This window comes from Agelaius tricolor, unplaced genomic scaffold (assembly GCF_023055355.1).
Source record: "Agelaius tricolor isolate 1412-34295 unplaced genomic scaffold, bAgeTri1.0.p SCAF_1, whole genome shotgun sequence".
Lineage (NCBI taxonomy): Eukaryota > Metazoa > Chordata > Aves > Passeriformes > Icteridae > Agelaius > Agelaius tricolor.
In genome coordinates, this window is record NW_027269261.1 from 113,519,263 (window position 1) to 113,540,832 (window position 21,570).

Here is a 21,570-nt window from a genome sequence, read left to right on the forward strand (position 1 = left end):
AATATGGAGCCCCTCAGGTTTGTCTGTTCAGATCCAAGGATGAAAAACCTACTTTTTCAAGTCAGGATGTGCAAAACCAGCCTGATGAGGAGGCTGAAATCACTCAGCTGCTGCTCACTCAGCTCCAGCTGATTGTGGCTGGGTCCCATTTGATTCTTCCTGTCATTTCTGTCCCCTGTGGAAACAACTCCAGGTTCCAGTCCCTGGGGACACCAAGCTGCCTTGAGGGATCAGCCTGAGAGGAAGGGAAACTCCAAACTGAGCTACTGGACGTATTTCTGGCATCTGTTGTCTACTTCCAGCTTGGACACTCATTTTGAGATTTCATTTTCCCTTGAGAGATGCTGATCTCCATCAGTGCAATTTTCTCCAGAGTTGGCAGAAGCTGAATTTTGCAGCACCTGCTCCTTGGCACGGCTCTCCCAGAGTTTCCTTTGGTGTTTCTGAAGGACCAGGCTCTCACAGCCTCAACAAGTGCAGCTCCAGCAAACACAAAGAGCAATGGGCTCTCATGTGAAAACTTGAATGCTGAGAGATTTCACACAATGTGTTTTTCTGACCCTCTGCTCTCTGAGGGTTGTCAGATTTTAAAGTGGAAAAAAAGCCAGAATTTTCAAAAGGGAAAAGGGAAGAATCATTGGTCTCATCCATGAAAAGAGCAGGTTCCACACAGAGTTGGTGTGGAGCAAGGCCCTCAGATATTGGACATTTTCCTATAAACCAAACCCACAGTGGGCTCTGACCACAGCCCAGTGGCATTGAGGAACCAGATTTCACAACAGCTCTGCTAGAACTTGGTAGAAAAAAATTATAATCTTTTTTTTCTTTCCCTAAACCTGACAAGGTTCTATGATCTCATCACATTACAACCTCTAAAGCTGAAAAAGACAAAAAAAAAAGCAAAATAACACAAACCCAAAGCAAACCCACAAATGAAACCAACAAAAAACCCACAGACCTTTCATCATCACATCTCTAGACATTCAAAAATACAGCGAGAATTTTCTCCTTCAATTAAGAAATAAATAAATATTTATTTTGTAATAATACCCAGGATAAGCAATTCTGGCTTAAAAAAATCCAGGCAAACAACCACACCAAAAAGTTTCAAAAACTTCATCTATGGAACTCCTGTCAAACAGAGCTTAACCTTTAAAAAAGCAAAAAAAAAACCCAGTAATGCACACAGAAAAACAGGCTTTGCTGTCAGAATGTAATTAAAAAACTCAAAACAACTCCATTTTGCTCTATATCGAGATTGCCAGGAGCTGATCTGGGAGAAAGTCAAGCAAACAAATTTTCTCTCTGAGATTCCAAAAGGTCATTTCAAACAATTACTAAAAGGCAGTACTGCAAACAACATATGCCAATTCTTTTTGGTTTTTTTTTTTTCAATTTACAAGATATCTTTACTGCTCCAGTTATTACCTGGGAAGAATAATAATCCCAGGGATGGTGCAGCCGATTAAATAATTGCACGAATTACCAAGGAACCATTAAAATTGCATTTCAAAGAGAATTGAGAACTGTTTGTTTCTTCTTCCTCTGCTTTTGCAGAACAGTTCCCAAAACAGGTCTCATCTGCAGCTCAGCTTGGGCCAGCATGAAGACATTCCTTCCCACTGGACAGGAAGTAAGGGACATTATTAATTTCACTTCTCAAAACAGAAAAGTAGAATTCATAACAAAGAGACATCGGAATAAAGAGTCAGGCAACAAAAAGAAGCCTCAAAGTCTGACAAATTTGTACCCAATACACATTTTTCCAGTGGCATTTTCTTCTCTCAGTGCCACTCCAGCCCCATTGACAGGAAGTGCCTGTGTCAGCACAAAGCTCTGCTGCACCCAGGAGCTGAAAAATGAGCATCTGATTCTGGTGACCTTCATAGTCATATCCAACAGCCAACTATTCTTGTCCATTCAGCGTGTTCACCTAGAACAGAGTTCCCTGTGCTTCATTAAATCATCCTGAGCACACCCTGGGGCTGCAGGGAAGAGAAGAGAGTGCAGGAAAGATAAAGGGAGCACACCCTGGGGCTGCAGGGAAGAGAAAAGGGTGCTGGGACAGCTCCCTGACACAGCACAGTGGCTGTGGCACTGTCCCACTGCCCATTTCTCACCTGCCCAAGCTCAGTTATTCCTAGGACTGCCAGGGAAAGGGGCTGGAAAGCTGCTGGGTGGAAAAGGACCTGGAGGAGGTGGCCCACAGGCAGGTGGCCATGAGCCCAGGTGTGCCCAAGGCAGGCAAAGAGACCGGTGGCATCTGTCTTGTCCCAACTCTAGGGTGGCCAGCAGGGCCAGGGCACTGCTGGGGCACCTCCAGTGCTGGGGACAGCTCTGGGACAAGAAGGACATTGAGGGGCTGGAGCTGTCCAGGGAAGGGAATGGAGCTGAGGAAGGAGCTGGAGCACCAGGAGGGCTGAGGGAGCTGGGAAAGGGGCTCAGCCTGGAGAAAAGGAGGCTCAGGGGGGAACTTTTCCCTCTCTGGAATTCGCTGATGGGACAGGGAAGCCAGGTGGGATCGGGCTCTGCTCCCAGGAACAGGGACAGGATGAGAGGAATGGCCAGGGCAGGCTTAGGTTGGATAACAAGGAATTTCTTCACTTAAAGGGCTGTGCAGCCCTGGCACAGCTGCCCAGGGCAGGGGTGGAGTCTCCATCCCTGGAGGGATTTAACAGCCCTGTGGATGTGGCACTTGGGGACATGGGGCAGTGGCATGGTTGGACTCCATGATCTCCAAGTGCTTTTCCAATCTAAACTATTCTCTGATCCCCCTCCAAGGACACTCCAGGATGGAACCAGCCCTTGCCTTGTGCCCCCTTACCACTAAGGGGATTCTCCATCTCCCACCAAAAATCCCTCAAGCAGTTTGCTGTTGGATTTTCAAACTGAATTCCTGCACTGAGACATCACCTGAAAGAGAGGGACCAGGGCCACCCCTTCTAGCAGCAGGCTGTGAAATCAGTTCACCCGTGTCACAAATCTCAAATTCAAAGGTCAGTGTCAACAAGTAACCAGGCAGTACCTCCCTGCCTCACAGACGCTCTGCCGTGCACTCAGATACTATGGAAACGTTAACCTGTATATCCTGAGCAGAAGGAGGAGGAGGTGACAGAAAAGGACATAATTCCCTCTCTCCTCAAAAGACTCCACATAAACACACAAACAGCCTGAACAGGGAGATCTCTTGATGCACATACAACAGCTTTTGGTAAACAGGCTAAGAATAGGTAGAGGGACAGCAAAGTGTCCAAGAAAGACTCCCCTGCACAGGAACACGGAGCACACAAGAAGCATTCCAAATCCTGCTCCTGCTTTAATCAATTCTGAGGAGAGGCAATTCGCTTTGGTTCTTTTTCTAACACTTGCTCCATTGCATTTGTCAAGCAGCTGCCACTCTGTGTCCCAGGGAGAGCTGCTGGGAGCCGGGGCTCGCGTGTCGGCGCACGCAGCAGAGATCAGAGATGTGCACGGAAACAGGAGCCAGATCTGTGTGCACGTTCCAGGTCACTCCTTCCAAGGCCAAGGAATTACACAGAGACACAAGTCAGAGCAAAGCCTGGCTCATGCTGCTGTAAAGTACCCATGGAGATGCTCCTGGCATTGCCACCTGAGCTCAACAAACACAAGCTCAGTCAAACACTCCGTGCACGCCAAAACATCTTCCCCAACATCTCATTCGAAAAGGGAGAAATAATTCTCTAGCTTGGCCTTTCTAATCAAAATCATCGTTGTCCCAACGATGTAAAAGTCATTTCCAGAGAAAGAGCAGGTCTGAGCCCTGAGGGATGGAGGGAGATCAGCTTGTGTACAAAAACCTTGAGGTACCTGCCAGCTCCAGCTCAATCGTTACTCCTAACTAACTACACCCTTGAGACACTGGCAAAAGGCTTCCTGCTATTCATCATTGCCACAAAGTAAAAACAGAGTCAGAAGAACCCTGGAGGCAAATGCAAGAAACCAACTGCAGGATTTCTTTGAATCTTTTTTTATTACATCTTGATTTTTGTTAAAAATTCTCAGATTCACATCAACAATGACACTTTGAAGATGTTAGTAATTTACAGCTTTCCCTGTGAAGAATTGACAGCCTCAAACCTATTTTAAAGGTAAGGAGTGTAAGAAGTTTGCAGAGCCCAGCAGCAAAAAAAACCAAAACGCTTCTGGGTCCATCAAATCTGACTTGCTCTGCTGGAAGGGAACCGCCTCAGAATCAGCTCCACCTTCTGCTTTTAACAATCACCCCACAAAATCAGTACAAGGCCAGCTCTCCCCTTTCTCCAGGTCCTTGTTTTTGTTTCGGGATGCACCGTTGAGAACTTTGCAAGGAAAGGCTTAACAGCTAATTGTCAGCTGCCACAGTAATTAGTGGCACCTTTCCAGGGCATCCATCTCTGGCTGCTTTTCCCATAGTTGGCTCCTCCTCAATCCCCACATTAAAATGATGGTACACAAGGTAGGCGGCAGATTCATTTAGAAGCACCAAGGTCTTCCCAGGAGAGATGCCTAAGGAAAGAAATATCTTAGCTAAACAATGCACGGGTTGGGTTTTTTTTCCTTCCTATTTGCTATGGAAGTGCTATCTTTATTAATTATCTGAGAACGATGCTAACCTATTCCCTGACACGTATTATTAGATGTACAATGCATTTCTGGGAGTCAGTGGGTTCCTGTATCAAATGATCAGCAAATTACCTCTAAATGAGGAAGATAAGATCCTACAGTTCTGACTTCTGGTCACACATCACAGCTTTGATGTGTGATGGTTTAGCTTGGGAGGGACCTTAAAGCTCATCCCATTCCACCCCCTGCCATGAGCAGGGACACTTTTCCCCATCCCAGGTTGATCCAACTTATATCAAAGGTTTCACACCTATTTTACTTGCAGACCCTCACAAGTTTCCCTGCAAACAGAAAGGGAATTCAGGACTGCTCTGCTTAGGCTTTCCAGACCCCTCAGAAAGAGGCTCACAGCATTTCTTTATATATTTAGGTTCTGCTCTCAACTCTGAGGCTCCCCACTTGTTTGGCAGCTTCTTCTCATCACAAGCTCCAACGCTTCCACGCCAACCTTTTCCAGGCATCATCTGCGTGTCAGCAGCACTCCCCAGCATATCCTCCACTCCACTCCCCACCAACACAACCCAGAACACATCACTTCCCACCGAGTGCCTCCCCAGAGCAGACCTGCAGCATAATGACTTCCTCGTGCCCGTAATAGAAGCACCGAGAGACGTGCACGAATCCCAGCCCCGAGCGCTCCCGCGTTACGCCCGGTGTGGAGGCGCTGCATAAAGAGGGGGGAAAGATAAAAGAAGCTTTTCCCACGTTCAGTGACACGCTCAATTCCATCAAATCCAGGCCCAAAAGGTTGGAAATGGAGATGTGTTGATGGGACAGTAATGGAGGATGGTGGATGGTTTTAATTATATTGTTTTAATAAGCAGAGAAGCCAATTTTCACATTAAGTGTCCAAATTTGAATTCATCATTTCTTTGTCTGGATTTACAAAGTACCCAACCTGTCAAAAAGCATTCCCTGAGGAAGGCAGTGCATGGGCAGAGCAATGCACTTCCTGCTCTGTGGCACTGTGGCCTTTCAACAAATAGAACTCACTTCCAGATGAATCCATGGATGCCAAATATTCCAGCACAGATTTGAGATGACTTTGTTACACTGAACAGGAAAACAGCTCATCCAGAGGCAGATGTTGGAGCCCACACTTCAGGCAATGCTGGTACCAAAACACAACAGGAAGGAAAACAAACCTCAGGCTGCCTGCACTGTCACTGTCCCTAAGACAGAAGTCAGATGAGAAGATACCTGGAAGCATTTTGAACCATAAAAGAAAGCATTTTATGAGACAAGACAGGTAAAAGACCAAGCAGCTGGGCACTGTGCAAAGCAGGGGAATAAAAATGTTACTTTTGCACTGGGGAATGTTCTTAACATTTCCTGTTAGAAGAAACTTGAAAAGTGTTTCTTAGAATCCATGGGTTAATCCCATGTTCTGATACCACAGACATTTGAATTAGAAAAGTGGCACATTTTCTTAATGCACCAAAATTCACAGGGAAAGGGGAGGGCAGAGGACAGCAGAGAAAACACAGACTCCAGGCAACAAGATTCCAGTCATTTAAGAAGCTGAGTGTAAGAGCAGAAAATCTGAGACTCATTAAGAATATGTGCTTTAAAATAGTCCTTATGGCCATTAGTGGCTACAGGTGAACTGCTGGTTTGGAGGTTTAGGGTTCTGTCCCACACAAAAAAACCATCCAGGATTGATCTGATTGATTTATAAGTCTCAATGTTCTGTATTTCACTCAATTTTACCCTTGAGGAACAGATCACTTTGTAGAGTTATTGGTTATGTCAACAGAGCCCTGAGAAGCCATTATCCATTTACCACCAATTAGCAGGGACAGATCATCAAATCCCAGCATGGTTTGGGTTGGGAGGGACATTAAAGCTCATCCCAATTCCACCCCCTGCCATGGGCAGGGACACTTTCCACCATCCCAGGTTGAGCCAAGCCCTGTCCAGCCTGGCCTTGGACATTTCCATGGATCCAGGGGCAGCCACAGCTTCTCTGGGCACCCTGTGCCAGGGCCTCACCACCCTCCCAGCAAAGAATTCTTTCCTAAAATGTAACCTAAACCTGCCCTCTTTCATCCCAGATGGATTAGTCAGACCTCTAAACTGCTCCTGCCGGTAACAGGCACCAATTAACAAACAGCAACGACTTCACAGAAACGGGATTTCAATTTGCACTTCAAAACTGGCCCTGCAAGTGCTGTAATAGCATCAATTTACCTGGTGGGTCAGACTTCCTACACCCAGGCAGCCCGGGGATGGATGAGCTGCAGATGTTTCTGTCTTTATCCTTCCTAAACAAACCCCAAAACCTCAAACTGGCTTTGCACCTCTTCTCAGGCAGCATCCACCACCAGGATTTGCATGTGCAGCTGAGCTGCAAGAGCCAAACTCAAGCACGGAGAGCCCCAGTGAGCAGCACTTCCAAGTGTTCTCCAAGAAGAAAACTCTGCTTTTGAGGATTGCAGCCCCACAACTGCAGCTCATAGCCCCGTGCTGGCTTTAGCCCAGCAAGCACAGCCTGTGTCAGTACAGGTTGTAGGAGACAACTGGAGGCCCCAGCTGCATCCCCCAAATCCCATGGGAATGCTTTCCCCACTGCCAAGCCACACAGCAGCAGAATTTTTTTTTTTTTTTTTTTGTATTTTCAGTATAGAGCAGCATATTCCAAACAAGCCTATGAGTTACACTTGTCTTTTTCACATGTAAACAACAAAAAACCCCCATTATTTTGCTTGTTGGGGGTTTTGCTCATTAGGACTAACACCAAATACTCCACCCAGAGTTAGGAGCAGCTTCAAAATGTTCACAGTCTGCTCCTTCTCAAAAAATAAAGGCATTTAGCACAGATTGCAGGAAAAATCTCTGGTGATGAGACAGGAGCCAATGACCACGAGGTCCCTTCCAGTTCACTGCTCCTGTGGGGTCTCCAAAGCAGAAAAATTGTCTCTGGAGCAGGAACCAATTCACACAGGGCTGCTGTGGTCTTGGCATCAAACAGGTAACATCTGTGGTTAGCTGCAATCCCCAGCCTGGTGAAAACATTGCTGGGGGCAGCAGGAGCAATGCCCTGGGAAAACAGGCAAGGCAACTGGGAGAGGGGACAGGAGCCAAAGAGCAAGGAGAAAAAAACCAGGCAACAGAGACTGGAAGGGAAAAACAACAAATACACACAAAATATACATGACCAGAAGGAGAGAGACACTAAAAACTGAAGCTGAAGGTGTCAGGGCATTTCAAGAATTAATGGCCGTGGGAAGCAGGCTCAGGAAGGACTCTGGCTCCCCATAGGCAAACAAAACTTGGGAATGCATCAACAACATCCAACTCATCAGCTAAACAGTGCCAGAGATCCACAAATATTCAAGGGAAGATGATGATGATGATGATGATGATGATGATGATGATGATGATGATGATGATGATATCTTTCCCAGGCCATCTGAACAGCACACAAACCAACCTCCAATTTTGCCATGTATCATTGAGAGCCAGCCTAAGTGAAGGGAATTCAACAATCATGTTTTCCTTATTCCCAGCATTTGCTGCTTTTGCTCTGACTTGACAACTGCCAAAATCCATCCTCACGTGTAAACAAACACGAGAGCTAACAGTCCCCACTTGAAAAACCAGAGGATTCCAGAAAACTGCTCTGGACTTCCCTTCTGCAACACAACAGCAAGAAGTTCAAGAACTGTCTGTACCACAGCTGAGCTGCTGGAAAAATTTGCTCAATGAAGGCAGGCAACTATCCCAGCTCCAGAATCCCTGAACACCGAGCTGAACCCATGCAAACTTCCATTTCTGGAATGAGAAATGGAAAAGCAGAGGCATCCCAAAGGCCTGAGTGGGTACAGATAACACTGCATGATAACAACTGGGCTCTCAGATGGTAGGTGAAGTTAAGGGATTTGTCAGGGGGAGACAAATCTCTCTCCCCATCATCACATAATCAGACTGTGGTTCATTTCTGGTGCTATTTCTGCATAGAAACGAGTTTAAGATTACTCAGTACTTGATAAAACCCGCCAACCCACGTTCCAAGATGTTACTATCTCGGATATCATAGATTTATTTCTCCATGAGAACAGAAATATCTCAGATAATCACCTGCATGTGACACTCCTCTCAGGAAACAAAGTTACTTAATCTTCTTCACACACATGTGAGGCTGGCAGCACAAGAAACCCAGGCACTTGAAAGTTATCATACCATGGTATCAACGCACGTGGTCTATCAGACTCACATAAAAGCAACAAGAGGTCAGAAACTGGTCAGTGCTTGGATTTTAACACACACACACAGAGCAACAGAACAGCTTATCTAAAGTGCTTCTCAGCATCTCTGTGAATCCTTAATACCATTTGAACCATTTCCAGCCCCTTCAGGCTCCAAATTGTTTGGGTTTGGATCAGCGTAACGGGGCATTAGCCTGGCAGCATTAAGGTACCATCACCACACAGGTAAAATTGTTGGTAAAGACCCCGATGTTTTTTGAGCAGGAAAGGACATCATGTGGGAAAAAATAATAACACGAACCTCAACTTTAGTAAATAACTCACAGGAGCACAATACCAGCCACACTAAGAAGCCCAGAGCAAGGGCAGCCTGGTCCTTGCTGTATTCACCAGCTCACAAGGCAGAACCCCAGCAAGAACCACAAGGAGCAGAACTCAGGCACTGCCTCAGAGTAGGAGAAATGGAGCTGCACTGGCCAGGGTAGATGTGATGGTCCCTGAAACGCTGGGGGATCCACAGGCGGGACAAGAAGGTCTCAGGATTTTTGCTGGATGCAGGAGGGAGGACAGGTAGGAAGGCTGGAGCCTGTCGGCAGCACCTGGGCACCACAGCCCTCCTGCATGAGGGTCCCCAGGCTTGTGGGGATCCCTCCACAATGTCCCTCACTCTGTGAGACCCCCACAGTGCCCCTCATGCTGTGAGGGACTCTCACAGCCCACCGGCCCTGAGGGGCTCTCCCAGCCTTGTGGGGGTCCCCCCTTGCAGTGTGACATCCCCATAATGCAACATCCCCATAATGCTTCTCACCCGTGAGCTGAGGGACTCTCCTCACAGCCTCACCAGCCCTGAAGGAACCCCCAGCCCTGAGGGAGCTCCTGCACCGTGCCCCCAGCCCTGAGGGATCCCCTTACAAACCCTCATCACTGAGCGACCCCCTCACAAACCCTCATCCCTGAGCGACCCCCTCACAAACCTCCATCCCTGAGGGACCCCCTCACAAACCCCCAGCCCTGAGGGACCCCCCCTCACAAACCCTCATCACTGAGCAACCCCCTCACAAACCCTCATCACTGAGCGACCCCCTCACAAACCCCCATCCCTGAAGGACCCCCCTCACAGACCCCCCCCCCCCAGCTCTCAGGAACCTCTCGCCACCGTGCCCCCAGCCCTGACGGATCCTCGCTCACAGCCCCCCCAGCCCTGAAGGATCCCCGCTCACAGCTCTCTCCAGCCCTAAGGGATCTCCCCTCTCGCAGTCCCCCCAGCCTTGAGGGACCCCCGCTCAGAGCTCCTCCGGCCCTCAGGGACCCCGCGCCCCCCTCCAGCCCCGCAGGGACGCCCAAGCCGAGCCCCCCCCACGCCGCCGCTCCAGGGGGCTTCCCCCGGACTGTACCATTCCCGCCTTACCCGGCCCCACGGGCTGCCGCGGGGGGGTTCAGGGGGGGGGGGGGTGTTACCGCTCTCCCACCTTCCTCCCCCTCTCCCCGCGCGTGGTACGGTCCGCTCCTACCTCTCGGCGCCCTCACTTCGCCCTCTCGGCAGAGCCGCGAGTGGCTGGGGGGGGAGCCATAGCCGCTACCTCGTCTTCCCGCTCCGTCCGCCCTCCCCTGCTCCCCCCCCCACGGGCCGGACACAGTTGGTTTATTCCGAGAAGCCGGCCGGTCTTCTCCCCTTAAACCGCTGGGTCTCGCACGTCTTCGGCCATTTCCGACCGAACCGGCGGAAGTTGCCGAAGTGACGGCGGAACTTAACGAAGAGAGGCGGCGATAGCCGAAGCGGAGGCGGAGATAGGCGAAGCGGGGGCGGAGATACCCGAAGGGTTGAGGGCGGGGAGCAGCGAGACTCGCCTCCGGAACCTGCCGGGAACAGCCGAAGCTTCCCCCAGCTCGGCTCTCGCCACTGCGCACGCGCACCGCGCCCGGGAGCGATTTCCCGCCGAAAATGAGGGCGCGCGCCCCCCGTCCCTCACACCCTCCGCTCCCCTCATGGAAGAGCCGCCATGCTGGCAGCCTGCGATGCTGCCTCGAAGGGGCAGCCGCAGCTCGGCCGTTTGGGCGAGCAACTCTGTGTGTCCCCTAAAACCCTGTTAGAGTGTCCTGCTGGAGCTCAGACAGTCCATAAAGTGCTTTGTATCCCCCAAGAATTCCGTGAGGATGCCGCCATGGAGCTCCGTCATGCTTCAGGCCTATAGTGATGTGGACACAATGATTGCCACTGACCCCCTGAGAGACGTACAGGTGCCTCCTGGTAAAAAGGGTTAGGAAAACAACTGTGTTGTGGGAAACTGATCAGCAGATACTAAAATACCACTATGGTTTGGAGTTTGTTACAAAATAACATCCAGATCCACGCTGGAGGGTTGGCATGAACAGCATCAGTGGTTCAATGTTGTGAAGTCAGAGAAGCCATGTAGAAATAAGCGAGTACCAAACATAGCATGCAACAGATGGTAACTGAAGCAAAAGAGGGGGGAAAAACCAATGAAGAAATAAAGGAGGGGGGGAAAGGCAAGTAACAGTGCCAGCATCTTCTCACAACCAAACCACGTCGCAAAGGTCCAGTCTTCTGTCTATGCATTCTAATTTTATGTATTAGGAGCTCCATGAAACGTATTTGTATCTATGGCAATCAAATCCCACACCAAAACACACAATATGACAACTTAGGGGGAATTAGAGAGTTTTTCAAAGGAAGAAATGGGGGTTTATCTCCAGGAGTAAAGAGGGGGGTGTGTTTCTGGCCAAAAAGCTCCAAGAATCTCAGCTTTAATAAAACATGAGCACTTCAAAGCGGCGAAAAAACCACTTTTCCATCAGTCTGCACTTTTTAACAGTCATTTACACATGTGTAAAGAATGCAAGGAGAAACTAACTCTTATTTTGAGATGAAAAACCAGCGAGGGGTTGAGGCGGGGGCACAGGTCTGCCCTTTGATAAACAATAAAAAAATCCAATCTCGCCGCAGGGAACGTGCTGTACAGAAGGGCAGGAATAGGTACTGCAGGTTCAAAGGAGAAACAATACTTTTTATATATTTTATCAGGACAAAAATTTAAAAAAGACTATGACTATGGCACAGTAGAAAGGCTAAATTAACATTCAAATCACTGAACACACCCACGTTGTCCTACCACACACATCTGTTTCCACTGTGCCACGGCTCGGGGTTTTGTATTCCACCCTGATCTACTTGGAGCTCTGCAGGAAGAAACAGGAGGACAATCATTCCCTTCAGGTCCTCACTGAGGAGGAAACACCAGTGGAGAATCACTTCAGGGACAACTCAGGAGAACAATTCTTCTCCCAGCTCCCAAAAGAAAAGCTGTCAGGATCAGTAGTCGGTCTGGCAAGTCTCCCTTTCAGGAAGCACTATCAAGGCTATTACAGATTATACTGACGGAGACACCTTCAGATTTAATCCCCTTCTCTGTGTGTTTCCCCTTCTTCCTCTTACAGGAATTGGTTTTTAAGAGGAGTTTTTAGCTTCCCTTCTACCAAGTGAAAAATCCACTGCTCCTCTGCCTTCTGCTTATCCCAAAAGAAAAACTACTGTATTCAAATACCCTCATTTCCCACCTTTCCTGCCATCTGGGCTTTTATTTCTCATATAGATGTAAAATTTCCACATCAGAAATGGATCCTGAAGGGCAGGGTCTATAATCTATGATTAATAATGATTTAAATAAGAAAATAAGTTGCCGATAAAGTTGCTCGACACTTTCCTGGCAAGGAAAAGCCTTTCACTCCTATCAGCTTCCAAACCTGTTTTCCCAAAGGAACAGACTCAATTCACACTGCCAATCCTGTTAGAGACTTGGAAACTTCGTGGTGACCTTGAGTTGAAGCTGACAGGGTGGAGGACTAAAAACACTAATCCTACTGTAGGGAAGTGTGCAAATGCAAAGCAAAGCCACCTAAAAAGCAGCCACAGTTTAGATGTTGGCCTTCTGTTCAACTTTTAGGAAGAAATTCTTCCCTGTGAGGGTGGTGAGGCCCTGGAATAGAATTCCCAGAGAAGCTGTGGTTGCCCCATCCCAAGAAATGTCCAAGGCCAGGTTGGAGATGGGGCTTGGAGCAACCTGGGAGGGTGGAAGCTTGGAAGCTCTCCTTGCCCATGGCAGGAGGTGGCACTGGAGGAGCTTCAAGGTCCCCTCCAACCCAAACCAGAGTGGAATTCTGCTGACAGAACCTCTTTAGACACTTCTGTATCATTTCAGGCTGGGAACCTCCCTTATATTTATTGCCTTGCAAGTTACTCTACACTTGGCAGCTGCAGCTGAACACAGTGAATGCCATCCCACCTTTGTGCCCTCTCCATGTAAATGGTCCCCACTTCCCCTCCTTTCCTCACCCCCACCACATTCCCTCTTCCTCACTCCACTTCCTCCTGAGCATGGCTTGAATCCCGGTGTCTCCAATCTGCTCTAAATTCCATTGACTCATTGCAGGCAGGTATTAAGGAGTTTCAGAGCCAGCTAATGCACGTTTCCATGGCACACTTCCATGGCCTGAAATAAACCTCAGAAAAACATGGAACAACGGTGGCAGGGAGGGAGGACCCTGTGCTTCCATCTTTTCCCTGCTGCAATCTTTTTGGTACATCTTTTTTAATCCCTTTCTCCTCCTTTTCCACAGCAGACGGCACCAAGGTCGGACCATCTGCGGATTTTACAAGTTCCATGGAATGCTTTCAGACCGCAGTCTTAACCTCAGACACTCCTATCGGATTTCAGAGGATTCAGCCACTTTTTAGCCCCAGGGTGCTGTAGGTGCTAAATAGATTATCTACATCTCTCAGCCACTATGGAACAACTACACAGCAAAGCTCAGTTTTTAATCCTGCTGAGACTCTGACTGCTTTTGGCCATCAGGTATCCCACGGCTTCACGAGAGGAAATGTTAATCTGGAATGCTGGCCAAACTCCAGTTTAGGTAATTATATTCTGACAATTTACATTTTCCCTGCAGTTTCTTAATGGATATGGAATTTTTTTTTTCTTCCCTTATTTCATGACAAAAAAAGCAGTGGCCTGGTTGTGCTCCTGCTGTTGGAGCAGCTGCCAGGCTTTGCAGCTTAAGTAGCTTCATTTCAGTGGTAGGTAAAGGCATCTCAGTACAGTTAAATAAAGCCCTTTGAAGACCCCATGGGCACGAGGGGTATTGTGAAATGCTCCCCACTGCTGGCCATAAAGCATGGCAAGGGCTGGAACATGAAATGAGACACCCAGGAGCAGTATCTCCTGGCAGGAGCAGGAAAGGAAAAGTCAGCACAGGAATGGACACACAGACCCTTCCCTCCCTCCCAGATCCTAATTCTGCTTTGGAGCCAGAGCAGCCCCAGCTGGGATCCAAAGAGCAAACACAATGAACTGTCAGCATCCTGCACAGAGGAACCAGCTCCTGACAGCAAAAGAAAATAAGCTCATAAAAGCAGTGGAAGCTTTTGGCAAGATGCTGGAGGACACTGCCTGGTGCTTAAATGGGATGAGGAAAATAAATACCTGTTCTCTTGTTAATGAGGGCACAGTTACTGGATTTATTTCACCTGTAAAAGAAGACTCATTGGGCAAGAAATGGAGTAGAAGCTTTTGTTTGGGTGGAATATCATGGATCACACTCTGAATATGTTGAATTCTACTGCCACATGCTTGATTAGGGACAAACATCTAGATAAATTAATTGAATGATTGTATTAACACAGAATCACATTGTGCTATGGGTTGGAAGGGACCTTAAAAATCTTGTTCTGACCCCATTACCACAATGCCTTGTTTATAAAACCATTCATAACCACTCTGAGATCTTTTCTTCACAAGAAGCTTTCTAAAAGGATCTTTTTCCTATTTCAGCAACAATTCTTTTAGTTCTGAGAGATGAAGACACTGGTGACAGATAAACCATGAGATTCTGGATGGATACAGACACGTGTAGCTTTCCCTCCTTCCCAGATCACTGTCAACCAAAGGCTGTTACCAGTACTAGGTGAGTATTTTTCCCAAGTAGTTTGTTGATCAAAGTATGTTTTTCCCCATCCCCAAAATGACCAAAAATTAATTTCAGTGTGATTGGTCACTTCTGCCTTTGGTGGAGCTGGACATGGTGGGAGAGGGTAAAGGTAGAGCAGCTTTCCCTCCCCTTGCTCTGTAACAGCTCACAGTAATTCTACACCAAGCCAGCATCAAAAGAAACTGTCTAAAACATATTTAAATAGAACTTACCTACAGAAATAATTTCTAAAATCCCATTAAGAAACTTCCATATTGCAACACTCCTGGAAATTGCATGGACTCTTAGGAAAGACAGAATCCAAAGCAGGAAGCAGCAGCCCAGCCTGGTGACAGCCAAGCAAAACTCCAACTGGATCTTGGCAATGGCTGAGCAACAGCACAAAATCCCAGTACTGCCTCTCTCCTCAAGGCTCCTTCCCCTTCCAAACCCTGCTGCACTCAGGAATCAGCTGCATTTCTGGAAAATTCCCTTGAATTCCTGGAGTATTACAGCTAACCATGCTTCCCCTTCATCTCAGCACAGATGCTTTGAAGTTTTCCAGAGATACCCAAGGAAGAAGACACATCCAAATACCTAGACTAGCCCCAGCCTCCACCCTGGAACAGATGGTGGGGTTCTAAATACAGGCACATCTGGTAACCACTGGTATGAAAAAGCTGGCAGGCATCAGCTTATTCTGCTCTACTAAATATTCCATCATTGAAACAGAAGTTAAAAAGAAACAATCATTTTGCTTGTCTGTAACACAATCCCCAAACACCTACACATTGTAACTGTGGCATGGCTCAGGCATTACACACTTGTCTACCAAAAGCACTTTTTTTTTTCTTTAAATTAAGCACTCAGCACTGTCTAAACTTAAATTAAAAGTGACTGCAAACCAAGCAGTTGGGTAAAGAACAAAAGCATCGTTTTCAGCGTGTGCTTTGTTGCACCAGGCTCGAGGCTGTGATGCTCCAGCACTTCAGCTCACCCTCGAGTCCACCCAATTTGAGGGGCCTTGACAGGCTGCCAGATTGCTGAGAGTCCTTGAAACAACTGGGGGAGCACAGACTCTGCTCACACAGACCTGTGTGTTTAAGCCAGCTGTTCCATTTCTCCCCAGGTCCAGCTCCCAAAATGTAAACCAGGGATAATTCTTCCTTGTCAGGAAAACAGTCTGTTAGAAATTATCATCATCCTGTAGTAAAGGCAGCTGGGAAACACAGAGATTCTGCAGGTGGCTGGGGAAAACACCCACCCTCAAAACCCCCCACCAAAATCAGAACCTTCAGCCTGCACACCACCCATGGTCACCCCAAATCCACTCCCAAAATTCCATTTAAATAATCTTTTGGGACATTGTTCCACAGTTCTTTCTGTGAGCTGAGTGAATCATCTGTGTTTGCTAAAAATCCAAAGCGATAGCAGGCATAAAACGATCGTTCTGGATTAGAGTCACTTTGGGAAAAGGCTGTAAAAGGCTGTCTGCTGGGATTCTGCTAGAGGTCCACTGGAGACCCCACTGCTGGGTTTGGATGTGTGCAGAGAGCTTTTAAAAATGGCTAGAGAGAAAAAGAAATACTCTGAGGAACTGGCTGATAAGGGAGTCTTAAATTGCAGATATAGAAAGAAGAACAAATACCAACAGTGGGGCCCTGTAAGTCCAGGATGTAAGAGCCAACAGACCTCAGAACAAAACAGGCACTGAGCAAACGAGAGGTGATTCTGAGGGAGGCTTTTGGCAAATAGTGAGGATGCTGTAATAAAAGCCACTTGTGATCACTCAATTCAAGCCTGTTTTCCACAAACTGACTCAGCTGAAGCAAAATAAAAGCAGGTCTGCGAGGTTTTCAGTTTCAAAAAGTTGAGGTAATTAAGCTGAACCTGTTTGAGAGGCTGAATGGCTGAAAGGCTCTGATGGGAAGACCTTGAAACCAAAAAAGAAAACCATCTGCCATTTACATCCTGAATGGAGAAAGTGAATAAGAAGCACACATGGGAAGTGAGGAGAACACGCTGGATATTGGAGATAGTCAGGGTCAAGCCCCCAGGCTGAATAGAGATGCTGCTGCTGAGTGAAGAGAGCACAAGGGTGAAGGGATGGTGAGCTCTGACATCCCACAGCCACATTTGAAATTCTCCTCTAACCACAGACATCCCATATTTCCAGTGTCCCTCTGGAATCACAGAGACCTCCAGGCAGAACATCCCTAAGGACACAGGATGGGGAAGACTCAGCTCTCAATGGCACACAAGACTGGAGAACTGAGGCTGAATCACAACATTAAAAGCATGGAAATCCTGAGCACAAAGTGCCCATGAAATCTAAGTTACACTGTGCTAAAATAGCCTGGCACCTGTCTTTGATAAAATAACCATGGCCTCCTGACAAAAAGGCACTAAGTCTTATTTATTGGGATTTTAGTAAAGCAACCAGAAATCTGGGGACTATTTGTAAATGGGGAAAACAGGGATCGATAACGAGAATGCCGGGATCCATAATAAACACTCGTGGGCCTTAAGTGCTGCAGGTTTTTTAAAAAGCACCCTACAATGATAAATAATAATAAATAATTGTCAGTGTTATGAGCACAATCTATTTCAAGGCCTAACTTTACTATACAAAAGGCTTTAAATTTAAAAAAAATAGATATCTAAGTAGCACAGGCCTGCTGCCAAAGCTGACCACTAAAAGAGGGAAGCAGGTGGCAGCTGCTGCTTTTTCCCAGCTCAGAAGGTGCTTCCTCCTTTCCACAGTTCACCCAATTCAGTTCTTAGTGCATTTGAAACAGCAAAATCCACTGCAAGCTGAATCAGAATGAAAATATTTCTTCAAATGTAAACCTTCCATGGTTTTTTTCATACCTGCAGGATTCTTAAGTGTATTTGCAAAAGCGCAGGACCGGAAATCCAGAGTCTGATCCCTTAATACTGAAGCCAACCACGCTGCATAATCCCATTAATACATTTATCAGGCTCCATCTTCACAGCAATCAGGTTTTTAGCCCTTTACACAATTCCCATTAGAAGGCTCTTCAAGCACCTCCCTTGGTTTGAAGCTATTCTGCTCTTTTCCAGCCTCAACTTTTTCAGAGCCTTTTGTTCTTGTGCCAGAATTGTCATTTTAACTTAAATAACTCTTCTCCCTCTCTGGTATTTACACCAGTGTATTTATAGAGGAGGAATCTAATTTTTCTCTGCCTTTTTTTTCACCACATCACCATCCAGGTTCCTTTAATCATTTTGGGAGCTGGATTCCCTGTTCTCCAGATCATTTCTAGCAGATGCCCTCAGCTGCACCTTTTCCAGCTGGAATCAATCTTTCTCCTATGGACAAGGAATGCAAAATGCATTTTAAACCATGCCTCACTAAAACCTGTTGCAGTGGAATTCACATTTCTTTGTCACCAGTGGGAATAATTCAGGTGACAAATGTGATCCCAGACGTATCTTTATCATCAGGACACCAGAACTATCCTATGGTTGATTAATACATCCCAATTCCCACACAGAACCCCCAGCTTTCTGTCAGAGTTTGCATTACAAGAACTCACATTTGCTTACAGACAAATGGTCCCAAAGTCAGTCATTCTTCTCCTGGGATCTCCTGCTTTTCTTCTTTTGATGACACCTCCAAATCCCATTAATTTCTGCTCTATCATTAGTCAATACCTTGATTAACATCAGGCTTGAGACCAGTCCATGAGGAACACTATTGCTAACTTGCCTGCCAATCCTTCTTCAACCATCCTGCCTTTTCTGCCTTTAATACAGGATTTATTGATGCAAAACAGGAGCAAAATACTTCAATCCTGATTGATTTAAACTCTCTTGCTTTGCATTTTTTGTTTGTTTTTTTTCCCTTTAATGAAAGGCTGATTTTTGCTTGTGGAGAACAACAAAAGCATATTCCTTCATAAATCAGGCCTTTGCCTGAACTGCAAAGCTGTCCTATTTTTACAGTTGGGCATCTGTAAACATGAATAAACTATGCAAGCCAACACATTTGATGTTAAAAATGGTAAATGAAGTTTCTTAATGACCAGTCTAACTTTTTCATTGTACTTTGGGTTTATGTCACAAATTTAAAAAACAATGAAAAAGATATGTCAAACTTGTAGTTAAATAAAAGTAAGCTAAATATGCTGAATACATAGTTTAAATTAAAACAAACTGGTTTATTGTACAAAGAAATTCTGCAACCTATAAATAGAACAAACCTATTCTACCTATTCAGCATGTCTTCAGGTTTCCAGAACTTGAAACAAAATTAATTTCTGTTCTCATGCAAAGGAAGAGCTGATGCGTAAGTAAAATGAAAAGTGGCAAAAACCACTTGGCTAAACATTTTCTTTAACCTACCTGTCAAGGAGAGGGCACTCACACAACCCAAACATAGCCACTGTCCTCCTCCCATCCTTTTTTTCCCCCTCCCCATAAATCCATGCCTGCACAGGAACTGCAGAAACTCTTGGGCTGACACCACCACAGCAGCCACAGGCAAGGGAAGATTTTCCTGGTGCAAGTGCAGCCAAACAGAGCTCAGGGAAAGGGGCAAAGTGGAGAATAAACATGGGAATCACTGCTACAGATCAGGAGCTGTCCCAGCAAGCATCACCTGAGTATCAGCCTTACAAAGTTTCTTCAGCTTCCTCATCAGAGAGGAAAGCAGAGAAAGTTGTGACATTGTCCAAATCTTCATTCACCAGTCCTGAAGCACTCTGAGATCCTCCAGCACGTGGCAATGCTTTTGTTTAATCAATACCACTATTGGCTCCCAAGAGTGCAAGAGCAAACAACCACTTGCCCTTCCAATTACAGCAAAAACCACTACGTACATAGAGATTTAAATTCAATCAAATTTAAAGATGAAGAAAAATCCTCCCTTTCTCCCACTACCAGTGACAGAACAGTGCTATGCTCTGCCTTTTTTTTTTTTTTTTGTAATTAAAAATAGACTGAACTTTAGGAGTGTTATTGCACTTGAAGCAGTAGAATAAAGTGCATCATAAAAAGATGCCACTGGGATCGGTTAAAGCCAAGAAAATTGAAAACATTTTGAAGGAACGAAGCCAAAAACACAGAACCAGATTTAAACTTGGCTTGTGCTGTGGCAGGATGCCAGGGGAAGCAGAACCTGCTGGGGGAGTGTGGAGAGGGAAGGCTCCCTGCTGCTGCAGCCCATGGCTCAGGTGTGATGGGCCAGGTAATGCTGGGGGAGATCAGTGAGGAAAAGCCCACTGCCAGCAGCTGGGCTCTGGAACGTTCTCATCATATTAAGCCATGGCATTAATAAACATTGAGCTGTAATCTACCACTTGCAGTCTTCAAAGAGCTCTAAAGCCAATGACTAATTCTCACAACCACCTCCTTAGGTGCAGGAACTGTTTATAAAGATGAGAACAAAGGCAAAACGGTGAAGTCATTGGCCACAGCTCCTAAAAAGCAATTTTTTCAACCAGAGGAGCACAAGGCTCTCAGTGACACAGCCCCCTCGGTAGGTGGAATTTGCCTCCTGTTTCTTCGACAGCAGGACACATCTAGAACCTAAAACACTTGTCCCCAAACCTGAAACTTCACATATGAAGTTACTTCTGTAATGTGTGTGAGACTGATTTTGTATCTTCTCTGTGCAGGCAGAGAGCATCAGAGGAAGTAAAATGGGTGAAGTGATGCTAGGATGGAGACCAACAGGAGGTTTTGGCCACTAAACTTGCATTTCAGCTTATATGGTTTAACCAAGGAAAAAAAGCACCTAGCTAAGCCTCCTCACTAAAAGCTTAGTAAATCACAATTTTTATATTGTCTCCTTCATCTCAGTTTTTCCTCCAGCAAATAAAATTACCTTAAAATTTACAAGAAAGCTTTGAAACAGATTCAAGTTTATGGCAAACTCTCGGAGAAAAGATGCACAGAGCATCTCTGTTACCAATGCTCAGCTCAGCGGAGATCTCCAGAGGAGACCAGAACTAAAAAATATCTTAACAAAACGCCAGAAAGAAGAATAAGTTACTAAAGGGAAAACAAACCCAACACACTTGTGTTTCTAAGCACCTCAACAACGTTATCAATAAGCCCAGATGCAGCCCTTCCACAAAAGCTGCAGTGACAATCGATTCAAATGGATGGCACTTCTGTAATGCCCCTATTTGACTCTCTGAGCTGAAGCAGATAAAAATTCAAAGATTGGACTTCCTTGGTATTTTTATGTTAATCTGCACAGCTTTAGGGAAATTGTTGCGACTCGACTCCAATTCACTCCGTGCAGTCAGAGCCATTCAAGTACCTACCAGCAATTTTCATACCCCTCGAAGTCTATCTCATAAACTGTCATCAACCCAATGCATTATCTTGCCTGAAAAAATCTGTCAGGAGCACCAGGCAGGCTCCCCCTCGGCTCAGATAAGCAGAGCAGACCTGACTCAGGCTCTTTTTTCTTTCCCCTTTCATCCTGATTTGTATTGTCTCCTTTACAATTTATTTTCCTGTTTAGCAGATGATCAGGCTATGTATTTGTATAATGAATGTGCGAGGGACAACGAGAGAAAGAAAGTGGTTTTAATCTCCACCTATCCCTCTTTCTATCAGTTCCTTTTGCTTCATCTTTTTGGAGGTATTTTAGCATTAAGTTCAAATGAATTCTCCCTTTCTCTTGCTTTTGTTGAAAGAAAACAACAGCACACGTGAGAAACCCAGGCAGGAGGAAATGCTTTCCTGATCTGGAGCACCTGGACTTGCTCAAGCCTTT

At 46.2% G+C, this 21,570-nt stretch overlaps 1 protein-coding gene across 9 annotated transcripts in view; it reads right to left on the minus strand.

Moving 5' to 3' along the window:
• Window positions 1-21,570, minus strand: part of EXTL3 (exostosin like glycosyltransferase 3) — a 148,901-nt gene that overhangs the window by 117,628 nt on the left and 9,703 nt on the right. For 5 of the 9 annotated variants that reach the window (XM_071447860.1, XM_071447866.1, XM_071447836.1 and 2 more), the window contains exon 1: window positions 10,343-10,685. The exons of the other annotated variants lie outside the window; for them this stretch is intronic. The gene's annotated coding sequence lies outside the window, so the exon portion shown is untranslated. Of the gene's footprint in view, window positions 1-10,342; window positions 10,686-21,570 lie in introns of those variants that run through there. 9 annotated transcript variants of the gene reach the window in all.